This window comes from Arvicola amphibius, chromosome 13 (genome assembly GCF_903992535.2).
Source record: "Arvicola amphibius chromosome 13, mArvAmp1.2, whole genome shotgun sequence".
Classification (NCBI taxonomy): domain Eukaryota; kingdom Metazoa; phylum Chordata; class Mammalia; order Rodentia; family Cricetidae; genus Arvicola; species Arvicola amphibius.
Window position 1 is genome coordinate 50,574,048 of NC_052059.1, and position 23,230 is coordinate 50,597,277.

The 23,230-nt window shown below is 43.3% G+C and overlaps 1 protein-coding gene across 2 annotated transcripts in view; it reads right to left on the reverse strand.

Annotated features, from left to right (window-relative positions):
* Xkr6 (XK related 6) overlaps nucleotides 1-23,230 on the reverse strand; it is a 215,748-nt gene that overhangs the window by 191,069 nt on the left and 1,449 nt on the right. The gene's annotated exons all lie outside the window — the stretch shown is intronic.

The window sequence follows — 23,230 nt, forward strand, 5'->3', positions numbered from 1 at the left end:
ACAGCACTGTCTGGAAAGGCTGAAGAACTTTGAGGAGATGGAGCCTAGCTAGAGGAAGTAGGCTACCCTGAGATTTTACAGTCTGGCCCCACTTCCTGCTCACCATCTTCCCCACCATGATGGGGCATATTCAGTCTAGGATAACAAGATCTTATCCTCCCTTAAGCTGTTTCTTGCTGGGTACATGGTGGGAGAAACAGGGACACACATCCAGGAACCACGGGCGAGATACAGTCCCCATGCTGTCCTCAGGCAGTGAGAGTCCATCTTGGGTTGTAGCAGCCAGCTCTTGGCATCTTGGGATTCTGATTGCCCTCACCTGCCTCCTTTCTCTGCTGGCTCTCTGGTCTCAGTCAACACATCACTCTCCCACTTCTACATAAAGCAAAATTCTCTGGATCCCCAAGACCACATGGAGCTCTGGCCCCAAGGCCCTTCCCAGCCACACCTACTCACAATGCAGCCCGAATTTCTTTCTGCCTACTCATCACGCACTGTAAACCACCAAGCCACAGGACTCAAGAAATTACTTGAGTACAGAATTAAAAGGCATTGAAACATTCTAAAATTCATAAACTGAGAAACTTGTACACCTTTTCCTCCCTCTCCAGCTAACATCCAGCCCACATCTCAGTTCATCTCTACAGCTGTGGCGAGATCACAACCCTCAGTCATCACAAAACACACTGCATATTTGCTAGTTTGAGTCCTTCTATTTAATTACTATGTTTTTCAGACCTTTTTATTAAGAAGACCCAGAAACACTTTATTTTAATTGTGGCCATGTGTCTGTGTATGGGTACATAGACGTGAGCATAAATGTCCCAGAGGCCAAAGACATGCAATTGCTTCCTTGGAGCTAGAGTTACAGACAACTGTGAGACAGCCACTTGACTGGGGTGCTGGGAACCAACTCAAGTCCTCAGGGAGAACAGTATGCAAACTTTGCACTCATATCCTCTGAGCTACCTCTCTAGGACCGTTTCAGACCTTGATTTAACGCTCCCATTCTTCAAGTTCGGAATGCAGCGGCATCTGCCCTTGGCAGCCTCCTCTACTGCCTCACTCACAGCTACCTGTTCCCTTAAGTAAGGCCTTTCACTGGGGGTGGGCAACACACCCCTCTCCTTACCTGCATGCCACTTCAGTGGTTTGTAGATTCTCTTCTTATATAAATACAACCTCTCATTTTCAGTTTCTATAATTCAAAGAGGTATCGGTGAGCAAGCCCGTCATCCAGCTCCAGTCACACTAGGCATGTTACAGAGGCATCTATTCAAGCCAAAGCAGAAAGTTTAGATTCCATTGGAGACACAGGAATTGTAACTTACACATTAACTAACTAGGGGCATCATTTCTGGTCCAGTGTGAAGCAGGTGACTTTAAATCTAAGCTATCCACTGCACTCCCTTCAAGTCTCACACTAAGCAAAGCACTCTCACAGGGACAGGGGGAAGGGCAAGTTGGTGGCCATCTGAAACTCTATCAAAGGGAAGGCAAAGCAGTGCACCTACCATCATAATTAGGATAAAAAGATGCATAAAAAATCAGAGTGAGGCCTCAAAGCTAAGGAACATCAGCTAAGAAGAGGGGCAAATGGATCACACCACAGGACAGCAAGTGACAGGGCAGGCAGGCAGCTCAGTGCCCAGCATAAAGGCAACAGATCAGCGTAATGCCGGGACAAGGCCAGAAACAGGAAGGTAGAGGCTCGGTCAACTCTGGGCATGACCCTTGGCCTCAGATTGCTTTAGCTTTGCTGAAAATTCTGGGGCACCTAAATAAACCCCCTTGTGTTCATCAACAACTGACATTTAGCCACAAGTCTCTGCTCTCAAACTCATTTGCCCACCAGATGTGTATAAGGACAGGGAAGGCCAGCTAGTGAAACAGAGAAATGACAAGAGGCTCTAACAAATGGAGCTGGCATAGTTTAAGTTCTATACATAATATCCAAATATATCAACCCCACAAAGGTAGGCAGAGGTGATCTACAAAGTGAAAGAATAATTTCCAGAGCACAAATCCCAACCTCTGTACACAACTCAAGTCTACAGTACGAGCCTCAGATCTGACCTGAATGGAGTAGTAGGATGTTTTGAGAGTATTGGTCATACACAATTCAAATAGCACAGCACCATCTTCCTGTTGGTTTTGTTTTGAGACAATGTCTTGCTACTGTTGCCCCAGCTGAGTTTGAACTTATAATATTCCTGTTTCCATCTCCCAAGTACAAGGGTTACAGTGTGTATCCCCACAACCAGCTCTAACTATACTATACTTCTGCCTAACGTGAGAGTGCTGGGTCACGTAAACAGCTATTAGCAATACTAGTCTCATTGACTTGGTTTGGTGTTTAGGTAAGGTATCATTAACATGCACCCTGTCTGACTACAGTCCATTCTCTCAGTTCCTGTGGAATAACCATACTTTCCTGCAGTCCTCAAGAAAGCATGTCGTTAGTCACAATCATCATCTTGAATCCACTTGATGTGATTTAAGCAAACCATTCTGAATGATTACTGATAATTATCATTACTTCTAATAACATTTTGTACAACTCATAATAAATAACCATAACCACAATGGCCTAGATTGTGACAGCCCTCTGCACTCCCTGGTTTGCTTCATGATCAGTCAGGCATGCATTCTGAGGGACAATGGGCCAGTGACCCTGGCCTGGAGACTAGAAGGAATGCACAAGCCACCCAACCTCACTGTATCAGGAATACTGGAGTATAGTCCAGAACTCTATGCTTTAACAAGCTCACAGTCAAGGGCACACAAGTCAGAGAGTCAATGAGTAGTTCTCAGGAAGTCATAAGCAAGAAGGACAATCTGGACAATTGCTTACTCTTAAATATGAACACAGGTGATCTGGGGAGGTGGCTCAGTGGGTACAGAATTTGCTGGGCAAGCACAAGGGCCTGAGTTCAGGTGCCCCGTATAAATGCCAGGCAGTGGCTACCTGTAATTCTACAGATTGGGAGCCAGGGCAATTTCCCAGGACAAGCTGGCTAAGAGACTAGCCAGATCAACCAGCTCTCGGTTCAAGTGAGACTCCACCTTAATGCATAATGTAGAGAGTGACTTAGAATGACACTCAAGGTAAACCTCTGGCCCTCCACATGCATGTACATACACATGCACACACATACCCACGCACTGCAAACGTGCACACACATACTGCACACACAAGAACACAAAGTAAAACCTAATGAGGTAGTATATGCCGGTAATCTCAGCACGCAGGAGATGGAGGCAAGAAGATTAGAAGTTTAAGGTCTTCCTTGGCTGCACAATGAGTTCAAGCCCAGTGTGGACCATAGAGGGAAGACAAAGAATGGCCTCTCTTTCTCCTCCAGTCTCTATGCACTTACACACTGATGACTTGATGCTTAGAATCTCAGCAACCTCTTTGTGCAGGAGGATGAGCCAAAGACACGTCACAGGGTCTTGGCATAATCAAGCTGGTAAAATAACTCAGCATGGATCCACCCTGCACAGAAGAACTTCTGAGATCTGAAATCTCTCTTCACTAAATAAAAGACTTATCAATGGTACAATGAATCTTTATTTTATAAACCATCAATGGAAAAAATGTTGCTGCCCTAATGAAACACACACAAAGTGTATCATGTATTTCAACTGTAGGAGTGTCCAAATATGAAGAAATGTACATCTCAAAAAAAAAATCAAAAAATATTTTTTCTTAGTAAGCCAGATGAATAGATGTTTTCTGGTTTTGCTGTTAAAATAGTAATTGATTTTTTTTTAAAGAATAATTGATTTTTTTAAGGTTATTCTGTTTCATTTTGGATATTAAGATGCAGAATATTCAAAGGATGGGAAAGAATAACAGTGGTGGATCTAGCAATATCATGAAAACTGAAGACACAGAAAGGAATACAGCTCAGAAAGAAGCACTTAGACTGCCCAAGCATCTGGGAACTGAGCAGCTGAACTTGCTCTAGGTAGAACTAGGAAGGCCGGTCACAACCCAAAGAGCTATCTACGAATGGCTTGTACAGGATGGACAAATAATTCAGATGGCAGAGTGCTTCGGGCATATGGCCCTGGGTTCCAATCCTTAGTACCCTGTTTCCAATCTGAAAAAGGCTTACATACTGAATGAAAAACCATGGTGAAAGCAAGGGTGTTCTTCCTATAGTGTAGGGAAAACAGAGTCGAATCCCACCAGAACATAACTTCACAGACATCACTACATGCTTATCACATACCATGGACCACAAAAAAAAAAAAGTAAGGAAAAAGAAAACAGCTCCTTTTTAAGAGAAAACAAGCTACTTTACCAATCTGTTCACTCTGCTCATGAAAACAGAGAAACCCGAACCTTTTGCTAAACGTGATTCTACACTAAAACAGTGATCATAACCCAGAATTATTTTCTACTGGACTCAGAACCATTTAAAATAGTGATAAATCAACAAATTTAATATGAAAATTGTCAGAAAGCATGAAGCCATTCTCATGAGGGATGCTTCTACTAACCATCATTCTTTCAAACTTGGAAAGGCTCTTTGTAAAGCATAAGCACTGAGCAACTCAAATTGTCCATGACAACATCTTACCATGAGTGTTTTCAACCTTTGCTCTCCAAGCAACACACTTACCAAATGGGCTTCTTTCTAGAACGATGCTGCAGAAAAAAATACAACTGGCCCACAAAACTGTGTCTGATCACTACTGTCAAGCCCCAGGTACTAATCTAGGGTTAAACATCTACCTAAATCTGCCTCCCCTGAGTCTGTCTTTAATACATAAATATTTCTTGAGATCTGCTGGAGAGAAATGCCCATGTAATAGAATTAAGTCCTACAATAAAATGTAAGGGCAAAATAATAAAAATTAATAATACAAAAACACATACTGGATTTGCTAGGGGCCCTTAGATAAAACAGAACCCATCATTTTGCTGTGTGCATGCTGTCACTCCTTTGTTTGGTTTCTAACAACATTTATATATTACTTCGTTTATGCTAAGCACCAAACACATACTCATTTTGCCTTTGGGGGTGAATATGTCAAAATTATCTCCCTTAACAGCTGAGAAACTGAGGGTAAGACAGCTCAGCAATTTACCTAAGCGCACAGAACTGAATGGCATTTTTCTGGTCCCTGCCCTAGCCCTAACCAAAAATACAGACAGGACAAAATTATACAGAAATCTCAAAGGGACAGCCTTCACTAACAGCCCCACTACCTTAATAAATTCACTCACAGGCTAAAGTGTGTGCCTGCAATGTTCCTGTCTACAACTGGAAAAGCAAGAGCAGGCAAGGCCAGCACTACTCCTGCCTGACTCCCTACTGGGTCTGCTATTCAGGGGCAGAAAGTCAAGTCATCCCACAGGCTTTGGCTTCAATGCTGGGAAAGCAGTGAGGTTTGAAAGTGCCTCAAGCAGAGCCCACAGTTCTCTGATCCTTTTCAGTCTCAAACTCTGCAACTGAGTACCATCCAGCCATGCTAGGAATGAGGTCAATTATGAGAGTACCTGCTAGACTTTCTCTCCTCCTCTCTGCCCCTGGGGTTCAGACTCTCTTCCCAGTATGCACTCAGAGCTGTCATTAGCCCTTTCCTCTCCATGAAACAAGCCCCACAGTTAAGCTATTCTGAGTCTTCTCTCCTATGAATTCCTGCGGGGCAAACAAAAGAGACGAAGAGGTGGTGGAGGGTGGGGAAATAATGAAGCCAAAATTCAGAGGTTCTTGTTTTAAGTTACTATTTTAAAAGGCATGGTGAACTGGCTAGGTTTGACCCAGGGAAAAAGTGCTGGCCTACCAAACACGATGCCCTAGAATTAATTCCCAGCATCACAGAAAATAAAATATACAACATATGGCCAAAATACAAAGGAAGACACACGAACAGACATGTATTTTGCGGTGCCTTAGATCATAAGATTATCTACCACATTTGTCTCTCCGTCACACACTCGTCAGATGTGGCACTGCAGACAGGCATCAGCTTTGGACACTTGAGACCTACCCCATACAAACATCACCACTTCCTCACGGTACAAGGCACTGAAGCTTATGGGTAAACACCACCCTGCCTACACTCCCACTTCACCTCAGTAGTGGGAGGCTCCAAGGAGATGGTGTGTTTTAGGATGTCAAACTACTTGAGGTACCAACAGGTTAAGATAGTTTTGGATACAAGCAACCCCTTTGAAGAAACATGCTAGTACTAAGTACTTATCCTGGGACTATCTTCAGCAGGAAAGCCAGGTCAACTACCACCTGTAGTTTTAGGGAGAATTTTGCCAAATTATAGCTCAGCTTACATCTACCTAGACAAATGAGACAGGGTCAAAGGATATCTGAGAAGGGTATTCACTCCTGGCTAATAGCATACTAAGGTCACAACTTATTAGCAACCCATTTTCTTCCCTCTCCCCAACTCAGTCTTCAATGTAAATACGTGTTAATTCACACACTATGCTTCTGGAAATTAATGGTGAATCCCAATGCAGTACATGAAATGCTTCATCAAGGACAAAAGTAGTCAAGAGACACCAGGAAGACAATATATACTATTCTTTCATCCAAAGACCTTAAATTTTCATTAAGATGGTCTATTTTAGTCTATTTCTATTGCCATAACAGACTAATACCAGAGACTGGGAAGTTAATAAATAATAGAAAATGATACGGCTCATAGTACTGAAAGCTGAGAAGTCCGAGGCTATGGCTATGGCATCTGGCAAGAAATCTGCTGCTGTACCCCATGGCAGGCAGAAAGGCACAAAAGACAGAGACTAAGAAAAGGGTCATTGCTTTCACAACAAGCCCACTCAAAACAACTGCCCCATTCCCACAGTGGCCCTAGTACATCCACATGGGCTTCTAACAAGTCTCACATCCTTGGATGGTTAATTACCCAGCTTGGTCATGGAAATCTGACTGGAGCCTTCTGAGAACATAAAGAAAGCACGCGCATGCGCGCGCGCACACACACACACACACACACACACACACACAGAGAGAGAGAGAGAGAGAGAGAGAGAGAGAGAGAGAGAGAGAGAGAGAGAGAGAGAAAAGCTGGGATCAAATGGATGTTCTAGATCTGATGGAGACATATCAACATCATACAACCCTGAAACCTCAGCACATTTATGCTGTTAGCTAGTCTCAGTATGAGGTCTCTGTAGAGAAACATCTCAAGTTACAGTCAACCCATAGGGAGAAGGCTGTGGTTGCTAGTATTTTTATATACACTGCCAACATTCGAATTTGGACCAAAGAAAATAAGAAAGCTTTGCATCCCTCTGAGCCTAAGCCAGAGGAAGGCTTTGCAAACTGCCATAAGTCTGAGGCACTGGTGTCTTTGACACAGATACCACCACGCAAACAATGTGCATTCACTCAGGGCTTCCTCTGCTTCCCCACAGTGAATCCTGACTATCAACTTGATTATCCAAAATGATACAGACCTCTGATGAGGTTCCTAGAGAGAAAAACTAAGGAGGAAAACCCACTCTGAATGTAGGTGGCCCTATTCCATGGGCTCAGGTCTCCAAAATGATTAAGGGAGAAAGTTAGCAGACTACCAGAATTCACCTCTGTTTCCTGACGGCACAATGTGGCCAGCTGCCTCACATGCCTGCAGACGTTCCCGCCATGATGGTTTGTATCCTCAAACTATGGGCCCCATAAACCCGTCCTCTTTAGGTTGCCTTTGTAGGTTATTATATCACAACCATGAGAAAAGGAACTAAACACTCTCCAATCACATCACACTGGCAATTAAACCTTAACATGAGTCATTTGGGACACTGAAACTATGGCATGGTAATTTCTCACATGAAATATCACACTGTCTTTTATCAATAAAAAGCCTCACACTGTCTCACGACTGGAACAGTAAGTCCTCAGAAGCTTGCACACAATAGTGACTAGTGCTGTTCAACAGGCCTAACGTTCTCAATCTGCAAAGTAATTACAAATATCAACCACCAAACAGACAAAATACTTTAAGCTGCATATAAGTTTTACCATAAAAGCCTAAGTATAAAGTTGTACACAATGAAACTGGACCTGTCCTTGGGTCAGGGAATGTATTTTCACAGTAGAGAAAACACCACAAAACTTGACATTGGCTGTGGTCTGAATATGTACATCTCATCAAAATTTTCAAGCAGTAATTCAAGGCTATGGCCTTAAGGGGCAGGGTTTTTAAGAAGCAGAACCCTCATAAATGGGATCAGTGTCCTTAGAAAAGGAACTAAGTTGTCCTTCCCACATGATGATAACACCAAATGTCCATCAAAATTCTGCACCAAGAAGCCGGGCGGTGGTGGCGCATGCCTTTAATCCCAGCACTCGGGAGGCAGAGGCAGGCGGATCTCTGTGAGTTCGAGACCAGCCTGGTCTACAAGAGCTAGCTCCAAAACAGGCTCTAAAGCTGCAAAGAAACCCTGTCTCGAAACCCCCCCCCCCAAAAAAAAAAATCTGCACCAAGAACAAAGGAGCCAAGAAACACTAGAAGGACAGTATGCACTGTTCTTTCATCCAAGGATCTCCGACTCCTGATGATCATCTTCATCTGTTTCTGTTGCTATAATAAGATCTGAAACCGAGTAATTAGTAAAAACCAAGAGTAGATCCTCAGACACCAACCAAGTCTGCCAATACCTTCACCTGGACTTCTCAAGTCTCTGGAACCATTTAAAAAAAAAATCACATCTTTTGGTCATAAGCAACCCCTAATATAGTATTTTGTTGTAGTACCCTGAATGAACCAAGAATCAAAGCTTCTTTATCCTAATATTTCTATATTTAAGGCAGGAAATATCAACAATAGCATTCAGGTAAAAAGTATAATGAAAAAAGAGTAATGGGTGATTCCCACAGTCACAAGAGAGGGTCTAAGAGGGCAATGGGGCATCCCTGTCTATGAAGCAAATGCTTCTGTGCTTTCTGGAAAGGATTCCTGTGGAGTCTGACAGAGCGAGGCTGGGAGATGGCGGAGGAGGCAGCTCCAGCGTACAGCATCCCTAGGTGAAACATGAGGAAGAAAGGAGCCAGTTGTCTATCAGAGCTCTGCAAATCAGTCAAAAGCTAAGCAACCAATGGAACCTGGAATCAAGGAAACGTCAACTAAAAATAGCAAACAAGTTTACAGCGTTCTCATCTGTCTTTCCTGCCTGGCACTGTAGCCCACATTCCCAGACTGGGACTCATCCCAGGCTCCAATAGAAGTAGAGCACACCTTCTTGTCCCATTATACAGTAACTGCTCTAGTCTGTCACAAAAACCTGCTGCATACCCAGCCCAAAACCCACCCACGCTGGAAGGAAGACTGGCATTGTTCAAAATTACCTGTGATAAAAGCATCACAACTGAGACATAAGATGGACCCAGGAGACCTCACAGGAGGAGACAAAGGTGTCCTTGGGAATTAGAGCAATCAAAAGCAGCCTTCACATGGGAGGATTTCAGAAACCACACACATGCTCAGAGGATATAGGCTCAAAAGCAGCAAGAGGAGATCCTAAGGGGTTTCACCTTAGGTTGAACTTGTACTAGACATCAGTCTGACTAACTGGTCAATGTGGAGCCAGCAAAGAGTCAACTGACAAAGACTTAGAGGGGTCTAGCTTGTTACTTACTTGGTTTTGTTTTTTCCAGTTCTGATGACTCAGGATAATGAAACAAAAGTTCAAGGCCAGCCTAAGCCAAAGAGCAAGCTTAAAGCCACTGTAGGTACCTTAGAGAGACCCTAAAATAAAAAGCATTTTTAAAAGTTGGAGGAATAGCCCAATAGTACAGCACTTGCATATCATGATCAAGACTCTAGGTTCAATTTCTATCTTAGTTAGGATTTCTACTGCTGCAACAAAACACCACACCAAAAAAAGCAAGTTGGGAGGAAAGAGATTATTCAGCTTATATTCCCACATTGCTGTTCATCACTGAAGGAAATCAAAGACGAGTTCAAATAGGGCAGGATCCTGGAGACAGGAGCTGATGCGAAGGCCATAGAGGCGAGCTGTTTACTGGCTTGGTTCGCATGGCTTGTTCAGCAAACCTTCTCAGAGAACCCTAGATCAACAGCCCAGGGATGGCACCACCCACCATGGACTGGGCCCTCCCCCACTGATCACTGAATGAGAAAATGTCTTACAGCTAGATCTCGCTGAGGCATTTTCTCAGCTGAGGCTCCTTCCTCTCTAATGGCTCTAGCTTGTGTCAAGTTGACACACAAAATCAGCCAGTACAACAGACCCCTTGTCCACTTGACACACAAATACATCACTATTAAGCCATAACCCTTCCTTTCTTATTCAACCCAAGATCTCATATTAAAATTATAAATAATTTTAAAAGTCCCACAGTCTTTACAAATTCAAACACATTAAAAATGCAGTCTCTTTATCCAATCTCCTTTAAAAGTTCAAGTCTTTCTCCTTTAAAAATCAAAATTAAATACCTTCTTCAAGAGGCAAGAACCAGAGCACTGTCACACCTAAATCAAACAAAATCAAACTTCAACAGTATAAATAACTCAATGTCCAAATTCTGGGATTCACTCATGATCTTCTGGACTCCTCCAACTAGGGGCATTTCTCTGGCTCTGCCTTCCTCAGCAAACACAGCTCATCTGCTAGGCTCCGGCTGGCTCCACTCCACTGCTGCTACTGTTCTTGGTGGTCATCCCATGGTGCTGGCATCTCCAAAATGCTGGATCTTCTGCTACAGCTGGGCTGCAATTTCACCAACAGCCTCTCCTAGGCTCTCCTCACAGTGCCAAGCCTCAACTTCTCTGCATGATCCCTTCAGTCCTGGGCCTTCAACTGCCACTGAGGCTGCACCGTCACCAGTGGCCTCTTCTGGTCTCTCACAGTGCCAGGCCTCAGCTGCTCTCCACAACCCATTCCTGCCTTCAAAACCAGTACCACCTGGGTGATGCTTACACATTACCAAGTCCAGCTGTCAGCAGAAGGTACAACCTTAGCCACTTATGAAAAACAGCTTCTCTGCTCTCAGGAAACAAATCCCAGATTTCACCTCAGTGATGCTGGTTTCTTCTTACCTGCCAGTACAATCCCTGACACTGAAACTCAAAACAACACAACAATAACATCACAAACTTCCAAACCACCACATAGGACAAGGAATTGCGTCCCCACAAAAACATTTTAAAAACAAGGGGGTAAGGGAAAGGTGATAGCCCTCGATAACAAAAAAACAAAAAACAAGCAAACCCTGGAGGAAAAGGTTGAGGGAATCAGATTTACAAAAAGAGCATAATCCTCACATATGTGTGCTTTCAACAACAAAAACAAATACCAGCAGACACAAGCATAAAGAATACAAGGCATGTTAAGTTTGAAGTCCATTCCAAAATACCGGAAAGTAGCCAAGAAGGCCACTATCTTTACTATGTGAAAATGTTAAAGCAACGTCTAAAATATAAGTTCAGTATCAATATGCTATAGAAGGTGAAATGGAGAGCATTACCAATCAATGAGAGTCCATTCATCAAAGACACAAGACATAAAATATAAGAAAGGAAATAAAGTAGCACCTGACCAGAGCAAGGATTAACAGAACTCAAGGAAAGATATGAAGTTCAAGAAGCCATGTTCCAGAGTGGTTGGACCTTCAGTGAAGACAAATAATGAACAAGAGCCTTGTATGGCACATCAACCAACTAGATCCAGCAGCCACAGCGGACACTACCCCAAACACATGGGCAGATGCTCTGATTAAAGGTACTTGAATACAGCACAGGAAAAGTGCACCCTGGTCCACAGAGAAGGTCTCTTGTCAAATCAGAATGACCGAGATGGGACAAAGCACCTCCATACTTCTGAACAGAAGCTTCTCACAAAGTCATCAAGCTGTCACAGTGGTTCTGGGCACTCTCCACCAACACATGCCTGCCTCCAAATAAAATCAGTTTGGTCCACTGTTACCACAGAGGTGATGCAGAAGACGTGGGGGTTTTGTTGATGTTTGCTGCTTCCTGTTGCTTTTTCTTAACTACAAAAAAGTGCCCTCATAAATCCATTTTGAACTGTGAAGCTCTTCTATTCCTCTATACGGCTGTCTCTGGTTTGTCAGCAGGAGCAATGTCAGAAAGCACACAAATCCCAAAGAAAGACCTCAGGAATATAGTCCTACACATGACTGATGGGGAAACATTTACTATAACCAGGCTGCTCCCAAAGAAGGTTGAATCTAGAAACAGCCCACAGCCAGTGCAGCTGTTCTGGACTTTCATCAATCTTATAAAACCTTGTCGTGATAGTCACTTATAAAACCTTGTCGTGATAGTCACTAGGCCTATCCACCAGCTTACCTGGGGATGGAGTAACACAGGCATTAAGCACTTTATGCCCTGCACAGAAGACCTTAAGTTTAAAGCTGTAAGCCCAATTACATATGGGCTGTGAGCCTTCTATGCTTTCCTTCTCGACTCACCCTACCAGTTCCTTGTTTCCACTACTTCTGTTAACTCCAATTCCAGGGATGCAACACCCTCATCCAGTCTCTACAAGCCATAAGGCATGCACACTGTACACACATGCACACGCAGGCAACCAGCCAGACATGTAAAGTAAAAATTAACATACCTAGGAAAGTCACTCACTTAAAAGTTCAGACACCAATGGCTGAGAACGGCACAAGGCCCCTTCTATAAACTCTCCTGCCCATGTAGCCCGATTGTTAAGCGTCTGATGAAGCAAAATGACAACAGCTGTCAGCTACTCTCCCACAAGAGAAAGATAACGGGATGGCCATGGCACCCTGGCACCAGAACAGTGTGCCGTCTCCAGCACCAGCACTCTTGCAAGTCCAGCACTCCTTCTTCTCTCTTCCAGATGGCGAGCGGCACTCCACCCATTCACAAGTGTAGGAGTCTGTACTGCACATCCCTTCCCGAAACAGTCTCTCAGGAGCACACTTCTGCAGCAGTAAGGGAACCAAAGTGTGTGCCCAACTAACTCTTCATGCAGCAGGGCACTATACTGCACTAGAGCTGCCAGCTGCTGCCTAAACACTATTTTCCAACATCTTCTGAAGGCTCGTACTTACTCAAATAGATTTTTAAAAGAAAATGAATGCAAAATATTGTAATTATTAGAAGATTATTATAATTAGGTATTCTGTTCTTTTCTTTGATACAAGGAACAAAGTGCCTGCAACTTGCAAGGAACACAAAGTGTCTTCCTTTAGTTGCTTTTTAATAGTCTTGGAGGTTACACTGATCCACAAGGCAGACATCCTGGCCTGAGTGTGCTTCCAATTATAGATGTCCCCTCAGGTCTCCAGCAAAGTTCGTCAGGTCTTCTCATGATCCTACTCCCCAGACGCCAGTCAAGCAGAGGAGAAAAGAAAGCAGACAGCCATGGGGTACTATCACCTTCTCAAACACCTCATATCCACCTTGTGGAGAGCAGAGTGGTCTCATACATCCAAGGGGATTTAACCTCTCTTTTCTCTAAGACAAGGAAAAAGAACACAAATTTGTCCACAATATATACACATCAGATCTGGTGAGTGCTCAAAACCCTTTTTAAAATTCTGATGATCTACTACTTCACCCTGGAAGTAATGCATGGCTCCTCAGCCCCACGCACTATACTTTCTTCACCTACCAGATCAATGGGCCTTCAGCACATCCTTCCAATCCCTTCCAAAACACATCACCCTTCTGTGTGCCAGTGGCAGCCATGTGAATACACGGCCCTTCTTATGATCCTTCTTATGATCCATCTTTCTTTTATGGCACAGCGTATAAAACAGGACAAGAACTTCTACCTAATTTGCATTTAAAGCATGAGAATGGGTGTCAACTTCTGACCCCTAGGAATGAGGTGCTCTGCTCTGCACTACACACTCCCCCAAGAATGTCACACCAAGACCTTGTAAGATGCTTTTACAAGGATCCCGATTCCTGTAATGAATGTTTCCAACCTGGCAGACTACCACGGTCTGCCAAAAGTTCTGATATACATTTGTTACCTCGTTGTATAATTTGCAGTTGACGCTCACGTCTGAGAAGATCTTATTACCCACACAAGTCACAAATTGACTTCTTAAAAGAATGAAGAATTTTCATCTAGAGCTCTGCATGGGCTCATTGGTGGTATATTACATAAAGGAACCTTAATTATTAAACAGCTGCTAAATAAATATATAGTTATTATTTTCATGTGTCAGTGACCCAGTTTTAAAGGCCATTTAAGAATCACAGAAAATGTAACCTATTATTAGTAGAGAATTAGTAGAGAGCGTACTTTTAAACAGCAGTTAAGGACTTCCTTTCTGGAATAGTAGGTGCCACCTATTGTTAAAGTATCTTTTGGACTTGACTATGAACGTCAAGAACATACTGACCTGTCTCAAGAGCACACTAGGTTTAGTTTCAGACTTAAATCACACTTAGATTAGTAACACCTTTGTAAAGAATTTTCAGATAATTTTAATTTACCCCCAAGAGTTACTAACACAAAAATCAAATACTAATCCAGTATATTTTGGTATATAAGTTCCAAATTTAAGTATAAAACTTTGCGAAGTTTACTAGGTAAATTATTTGGTGGTCTATAAAATTAGCAGACAAAAATAAAGTCATTTTGGAGAGCCTGGGTTCAATAAAAGTCCCACGAAGGAAGAGAATTTCTTTAAAGGGACGTTAGCTGTGGTTAAAAATCAAAAACTGGCCTTTTCTAAACCAAATAAACTACGTTTTAAAATTTGAAACACTGACAAGTGTAGGTATGGGGCCACAATACCTTGTGAAAGACATTTTTCAATAAAATATCACCAGGAAAGACAGCCTAGTCAGCTAAGTGTACAACAGGCATGGGAACCTGAGTTGGATTTCCAGAGCCCACATGAGAAACAGCCAAGTGCAGTGGCGCACACTTGTAATCCCAGCAGGGCAGAAACAGAAATAGGAGGCTGCCTACATGGTGAGTTCCAGGCACTACATACATACATACAGACATACATACATACATACATGTCAAGATGAGGAGGGCCTGAGGAACAGCACCCAGGGGTGCCCCTGCACATTTTAATTTAGGTGTACTTAGTATGGCTCGGCCTTTAAATCATTACACTTTGCTCTTAGTTTTAAAGATTAAATAATGAACTATTTTCTAGACCCTACAGGCAAAGACAGTTATACATTTTTAAAGGGAACTGTACAATGGATGCCCCACAGGACCCCCAAGTTCTGAAATATCTCTTTTTAGAGAAGCTTTGCTAATCTAAATTAAATTAAAGCAAGAATCAAAATTTTAAAAGGCAATTATGGAGCCAAGTATGGTGGGGTACGACTATTTCACAGCATTTGTGGTGGGGGGGGGGGGGACAGAAGCAAGAAAATCACTCACACATCAGAAGCCAGCCTGACCTATGCAGTGAGTTCCAGGCCTGTTGGGTTGCACAGTAGACTTTATCTCAGAAAACAGTACTGATAGTTGAGACAGCTCAGCAGATAACAGCGCCTGCCATGTAAGCCTGGGGGCCTGAGGTCAATCCCTGCATCCCATGGTGAAAGAGAAAACCTACTCCCGGAAATTATTCTTGGACCTCTACAGGCACATCATGGTGCATGAGCACCCACACATGCAGAAACCAAAAAGAAACTTAAAAACAACCACAATAGGCAATTTCTTTTTATACTCTACAATCATTAGCATGATAATTGTGAATGGACTTCTATAAATCCTTTGACAAGTGCACACAATGCTTACTGGCCTTATCTATCCCCCTCTCGCGATACATGTATTTGCCACCGTAACCTGAAGAGTAGATGGTTTACATAGTTACTTCTTTCTTGGTTTCATTTCACCAAAATGTAAACTCCTTCTGGCACGAAGTGGTAGCCATTCTTGACCTAGGCCTGGCCACTAGGTTCATCCCTAACCCTGGCATCTAAGTGGAAGTGGTACGTGTCACTCAAGCCAGAGCCTGAAGAAACATGCCCACCCTCTCCTCTCTATGGCCGGATGTTCTGCAGGTAGAGGAATCCAAGCGCCAGAGAAATGTGAGGGCCACCACCAGTCAATACCACCTGCAGGCAGGACACGCAACAGGCCATGCATTCCCACTGTGTCATGCAGCTGAGGTTGTTTTCGTTACTGCAGAAACTAACAGTGATTAATGTACGGGCAGATCTGCAGCTTCCCACTCAAGCAACTTCTTGATTTGGAAGTTCTACTCAGCCTTCGAAAAAAAAAGTAAAGGAAAAAAAACCTATGAAAACAGATTGTTTATATCGCAGAAAGCAGTCTGTTTATTCTACCCATCAGTCTTTTCCCTGACAACTGGCTACTGTTGCTCTTTTTGTTTACTGTGTGCTCAGAAGAATTTTAATATAAACCCTTGCTATAACCACATAACAAATGAAGCAAATTCCCAAACCACTCAGTCTCCAGGCACACTATTCAAGAGGATCACTTCTCATCCAGTGGCAAGGTCACAGAAGTAGACACTTAAAAGGGGTTAAAACTGCCCCTCTTTGCTTCTTTGCTATAAGCAAGGACCACCTAAGCGTGAAAAGAGCAATCATTTTCACTTGACCTTGGAGCAGTCTCACCCAAGCTAGACTTCCAGTACAGCAGAACCTTGACATTTCAATGGCTGCATCTCAACATCTCTCAATTCAAAACACATGTCTCAGTACATACTTGTATAGCCCGGGCTTCTCCATGTGCAACAGTGAAGTGGGAACAGAGGCATGCGGGGAAGTGGCGTTAGTCTGAAGCCCATTCTTCTTAGCATGTTCTGCAGCTACAGATGTTCTCACAAATGAGAAAATGGGAAAGACTGCTGCTCCAAAATTATGCTGAGAATCATATCAAATACCTTCCTCTAGAGCCAGCAAGATGGCTACCAAGCCTTGTGACCTGTGTTCAATCCCCAGAATTCAAATGATGGAAAAAGAGAACCAACTCCACAATTTGTCCTCTGACCTCCATGCATGTGCGTGTGTGCACACACAATACCATTTTAATTTTTTAAAAAGGAGTCTACAGATGAGACTCAAGGAAGAGCAGAATCACCCAGACACATGGCTGAATGAAAGGTCTTTTGCAAAGTGACCCTTGCCTGCTAGTATCTGTATCTGAGCTTCATGATTTTTATTACTGGTTTGCTTACAAAGTTACAATTTTAGGTAATGTGTCTTTGCTCTTTTCCCCATAGCCCTGATGTTTTTATTTTGTTGTTTTCCAGAATGGGAATCATCATAGTGTTCAAATAATGACCCTATTTTAAAACTCAAAAAAAACTTCTGAGCCAACAGAGTATTTCATTGCAACTTAGTGTCGAATGTTTCCACAACATCACTCAGAATTTTAAGCACACTGTAGGGCAACAGCAATTATTTTATTACTATATAATCTACATTTTCATCAACCCCACTCCAGATTTTAAAAAAACCTAAGCCAACTACTGTCTAAATACCTAAATTCTATTAAAATCACCTACAGAGGCTGGAGAGATGGTTCAACGCTAAAGAGCACAGACTGCTCTTGCTGAGGACCTGAGGTTCAGTTCCCAGCACTACATGGTGAATTACAACCATTCATTAACTCCTGTTCTAGGGGACCTGGCGCCCTCTTCTGGTCTCTGCAGAAGCATATGCATACATGTAGGGAAAACATTCACACATAAGAAATATAAATAAATAAATCTTTGTAAAATATGCTAAAACCATCCAGAGACCCTTCATCATTCTTACCTCACTAAACCTAATCTGGCTAGAGATTAAGTTTACAAAACAACCCAAAATGATCTAGAATGTATCCTTTCTCCTTAGAAGTACTCCTGTAAATACCGTATGAATTCAAGATGATGCAACTGTGTTCTCAACACTCCCCTCTACAACAGCTGGGGAACTTACGGGAAGCCTACACTTCCAGGATTCTTAGGTTCTTTTAAGATTTCCGTTTTGTTTGTTTGTTTGTTTTTGTCTCTGCCAAGCACGGTGACACATGCTTTTAATCAATCACTTAGAAAGCAGAGCGAGATGGTTCTCCATTGAGTTTGAGACCAGCCTGGTCTACACAGTGAGTTGCAGGCCAGCCAAGGTTACATAGTAAGACCTGTCTCAAAAAAGAAAGGAAGGGAGGGACGGAGGGAGAGAGGGAGGGAAAAGAAAAGAAAAAAGAAAAGAAAAGAAAGAAAATCACTCTATATGTATGGGGTGTGGGTGTTTTGTTTGCATGTATGTTACAAGAGGTTGGGAGCCACCAGACATGGGTTCTGGAAACTGAACTCTGAAACTGAACTTGCTCTTGAAAAGCAGAAAATACTCTGAAGAGCTGGGTCATCTCTCCCATCCCTAATATTTAAGATTCTTGGAGTCATTCCAATTCCAGAACTCATGGACCAAAATCTCTCATGTTGGATCTGAATATCTGGCTTTGAGGTGAGCTGTGAGCCGGATGCATTTGTAACCCTGAGGCATTTCCAACAGATCAACACAGAACAATAAATAGAGACAGCTTGTAGATGGAACTACAGGTATGAATGGTGGCCCAGAGGGGTCAACCTGGCCATATCCTCTGGGCAATGTGGATTTTTAGGGATGCAAGCCATCTACTCTGAGAAAGAGTTTGATTGCTGAAAATGCTCTCAAGTCAAGCTCACTGGTGGTCCTCAGCTGTGTGTCACATCTGATGTCATCATCAGCTACAAGACTTAAAACTCTGCCCCAATGCCAAATGGGGCTTAATGCATTAGACTACAGAGCAAGGTGTCAGAGAACCTCAGCTCATCATCAAGTGTCCCAGACTCCAGGGGTACCGCAGTTTGATTCTGACTAATCCGAAGAGCAAACTCTCAGAGGGAAGCAAAGTCACTGACGGGCCTTCATTCAGGGAAAAGAATCCCATTAGGGAGAAAAGTGGAACCAGTTTTGTCATGGAGAGACTGTCAAAACTTCCCTCCACCAGTGACCAGTGGCAAAGGTTACAAAACCCCTGACCCTACTCCATCTGTAGAATGAGTGCAAAATGTAAATTAGTTGATTCATATATAAAACAGAACTTGATGCATTTCCCATACTCCTTAGTGATTTCTCAATTCTCTTCCACTCTCTTTGCCATTCCATAGTATCAAGAGTTACTTCTAGGAAGTGTCACCCCAGCTGACAGCAAGTACTCCACACACACCCTCTCCAACCCTAAGCGGGAACTGGAGCAGGGCAAGGCGTGCTTTATCTTATCTACCTTTACTTGCCCCTCCAAAATTAACAGGAAGCCTAAACTTTTTTTTTTTTTTTTTTTTTTTTTTATGACAACCCTCACTGGGCACCTTCCAAAGGTGTAGCCAAATACAAAGGCCAAAATGCTGCAGAAAGACCAGCACGGCCACAGACATGCAAACTCAGTCACATAATTCGGTGCAAGAGCCACCTAGAAAATGGTCTCACTTTCTAATAACGGCTCACTGTACAAAAGAGTAGTCTGGAGTGAATCGTCACTATGGTTGGTGCACACACCCCATTATCCCTGGGAAAAGCACCTGAAGAATGGTGCACACAACACTACACAGTAAGCGACGTGTTCACCAATTAGTGCCAGGAAATCTTGCACTAAACAGACCTCCGTCACACTCTGATGCTCCACAGAAGCAGGCTCACCACAGCAAATCACTACAAACACAGTGTTTGCTGGCTAGTTTTATGTTAACTTGACATAAGCTATAGTCGTGAGAGAGAAGGGAACCTCAAATAAGAAAATGCCTCCCTAACTGAGGCTACGGGCAAGCCTGCAGGGCACTTTCCTAATTAATATTGTGGGAAGGCCCAGACAGTTGTGGGTGTTGTCATCCCTGTGCTGTGCTCCTGGATGCTGTAAGAAAGCAGGCTGAGCAAGCCAGTACTCAGTACTCTTCCATGGCTTCTTCATTTGCGCCCACCTCCAGGTTCCCATCCAGTTTGAGCTTCCGGCATGGCTTCCCCTTCAATGATCTATCATTCAGGCTTTGTAAGCCTTTCCTCCCCAAGTTCATTTTGGTGATGACATTTCATCCCAGCAATGCTAACCCTAAGACACACTACTTTTCTTTGCTCCAAGTTGGGCTTGGCATGACAAAGATGTCAGGCATGTTCCATCTTGGCCCAAAAGACAAAGAAGAATGTTCCTCAACATCAGGGGGAGCAAGTGCTTAAAGAGGCACCATATTCTCTCCAAGCAGACTCCTGAAATTTTACATTTTAAAACATGGTTTAAAAGGGGGACAGACAAGTATTCAGTGTTTAATGGAATTGATTTTGACAATGTGCAACTTAACAGATTAACTTTTCTTAGAAACATGGCCCAAATCAAATGATAAATTTCCTAACCAGGATCCCATGTAACCACATGAAATAGCACAATTTGGGTCACAAATGTGATAAAGGAAACAAATAGAACCCCAAAGACCTGCAGTAAAGGACTGAGTCAACGGGTGCTTATATATGTTGACAAGCAACCATTTGTCAAGAGGTAGAAACAAGGAAAAGAGCGAAAACCTTTCTCACAAGCTCTTCCGCATGAATGATTTCAATGCAAACAACATGCCTAGCAGGTATTAATGAGCAGACCTTGTTCTTGGAGCATTTCAAGCAAAATCAGTCCAAAAATAAAAAATGAAAATCCTTCCCCAGTAAATACTGCTTTAGAAATGGAGCAACAGAGATGAAACAGCTTAGCTGAATTATCCTGTCTTTTAATATTGTAACTCTAAGAGCTATGTAAAAATAAAATCCAATCTGAAAGTTTGACATACTAAAAGCACAGGCATCTTTCATAATTTCTTTCCAGTGAATACTTTGAAAAGTTAAATGAAGATGGGGGAGCAAATACAGCACCCCATTTAAATTCAAAAACCTAAATCTAAAACTTTTCGGTTTGTCCCATAATCGAGACTTCAACTTTTCACAGACACAATTAAGTTTGGCTAAAAGAGGCATGGGGTGGGGGAGATTATCCTGACAAAAAATACTGACACTGAACTCTAATTTCATTGGTCCCAAAAGTTTACTTCCAAATAATGGAATAGAACAGATTAGAATTAATTCTCCCAGAAAAATTAATATGACACTACACGAGACCAAGAGACAGTAATTTCAGTTTGTTCAAACAGAAGTCTAGTTATTAAATACATGCTGTAAAAATCCCTACTAACAGTTCAAGATAGCTCTCAGACCCATACTTTTTGACCCTCACTGTTCATACCAGTCTCCAACAGACTGAACAACTATCTCCCCAATGCCAAGCACACTTTGATTCAGCATCAATTATTTAGGGAAGGGGTTAAATTTTTAAATTTAAGATTTATTTTGAAAATATTATTTGACCAGCTATGCTCATAACAAAAAATTTTAATCTCCTGTTTGTAAATTTTTATCAGCAAGAAACAAATTATCTGCAGACGAATGCAGCTAGAGAAAGTCACTGGGATTAACCTGGAAAACCAAGATCAGTCTCATGAAAGTGAGCTTTTCCATGAATCTGCACGTCAACTCTGCAGGACAAGGCTTTAATTCAGTCTCATGCTTTCTGAGATGTTCTGATGAGTCAGAAGAGATCAGAAGAAAACATTCAAAACACAAACTTTCTTCCATCTAACCCGAGTACAGTTTTATCAGCTGAGGTACTGAGGTCTGATATCTACTTGCCATAGAAGTCTAGACCAGTCTCCTCAGAGGAAATGTAGCAAAAGCATTCATCCTTGTGTAGGCTTTACTAGAAAAACTGTTCCCCTTGCAAATGCTGTCACTGACAAAGTCACTGGTTCCAGAACACACTGAAGCTGATTTAAGTCAGAGGGCACAGGGTGACTAAGGTTTCAATGGTTTCCTGATGTAGCCAGTGAGGCAAACACTGACGGTAGCCGGTCAGTGAGGTAGACAGCGACAGTAGTCAGCGAGTGAGGTAAGCGGTGAAAGGCATCAGTCAGGCAGCGAGGCAGACAGCAAGGCAGTCGGTAGACAGTGAGATAATCAGCAGACATTCAAGTAGGCAGGGAGATGGTCAGGGAGAAGAGCAATGGCAGTCAGTGAGGTGGGTAGGTAGACAGTGAGTTAGTCAGCAGACAGTGAAGGTAATGGTGTACTAAGGCAGTCGTAGTGAGGGACTCAGAAGGCAGACAGACTCTGAGACAGTCACCAGACGGTGAGCTGGTGAGGCAAACAACGCCACAGCCAGGCAAGCAGTGAAGGTAATCAATGAGGTAGACAGTGAGGCAGGCAATGAAGACAGCGAGGTGAACAGATGGGAGGGAGATAACGATGCAACCAGTGAAGCAATCAGTTAGTGAGGTGGTCAGAGACAGTGAAGAAGTCTAGCTGGTTGAGCTAGTGAGGTAGACAGGCAGTAGAAAAGGTAGATAGTGGGGTAGCCAGTGATGTAGCCTGTCAGCGAGGTAGCCTGTCAGTGAGGTAGCCTGCCAGTGAGGTAACCTCTCAGTGAGGTAGCCTGTCAGTGGGGTAGCCTGTCTGAGGTAGCCTGTCAGCGAGGTAACCTGTCAGCAAGGTAGCCTGTCAGAGAGGTAACCTCTCAGTGAGGTAACCTGTCAGTGGGGTAGCCTGCCAGTGGGGTAGCCTGTCAGTGAGGTAACCTGTCAGCGAGGCAGCCTGTCAGCGAGGTAACCTGTCAGCGAGGTAACCTGTCAGTGAGGTAGCCTGTCAGCGAGGCAGCCTGTCAGCGAGGTAACCTGTCAGCGAGGCAGCCTGTCAGTGAGGTAGGTCTGTCAGTGAGGTAGGTCTGTCAGTGAGGTAGGTCTGTCAGTGAGGTAGGTCTGTCAGCGAGGTAGGTCTGTCAGTGAGGTAGGTCTGTCAGTGAGGTAGGTCTGTCAGTGAGGTAGGTCTGTCAGTGAGGTCGTCAGAGAGTGAGACAGTGAGGTCATCGGTGAGGCAGTGATGTAAACAGTGAGGGAGTCAGGCACTGGGGCAGTCAGTGAGGGTGGACAGTGAGGAGGAAGTCAGCGAGGTAAAGAGTTAAAGTAGTCAGCGAGGCAGTGATGTAAACAGTGAAGCCATCAGTCAGAGAGGTGGACGGTAAGGTAGACAGTTAATGAGGCAGTCGGTGGGATAGCCAGTCGGTGAGGTACACAGTTAAGGTTCCTTGGCAAGTGGTTTCGAGAGATGCACCTGACGCACCAGGACTTTACAGAAGAGAGGAAAAGGGCCTTGAGGCCAAGCTTGCATCTTGGATGTAAACAGAAATCGCACATAGGCCTGGCCATTAAAA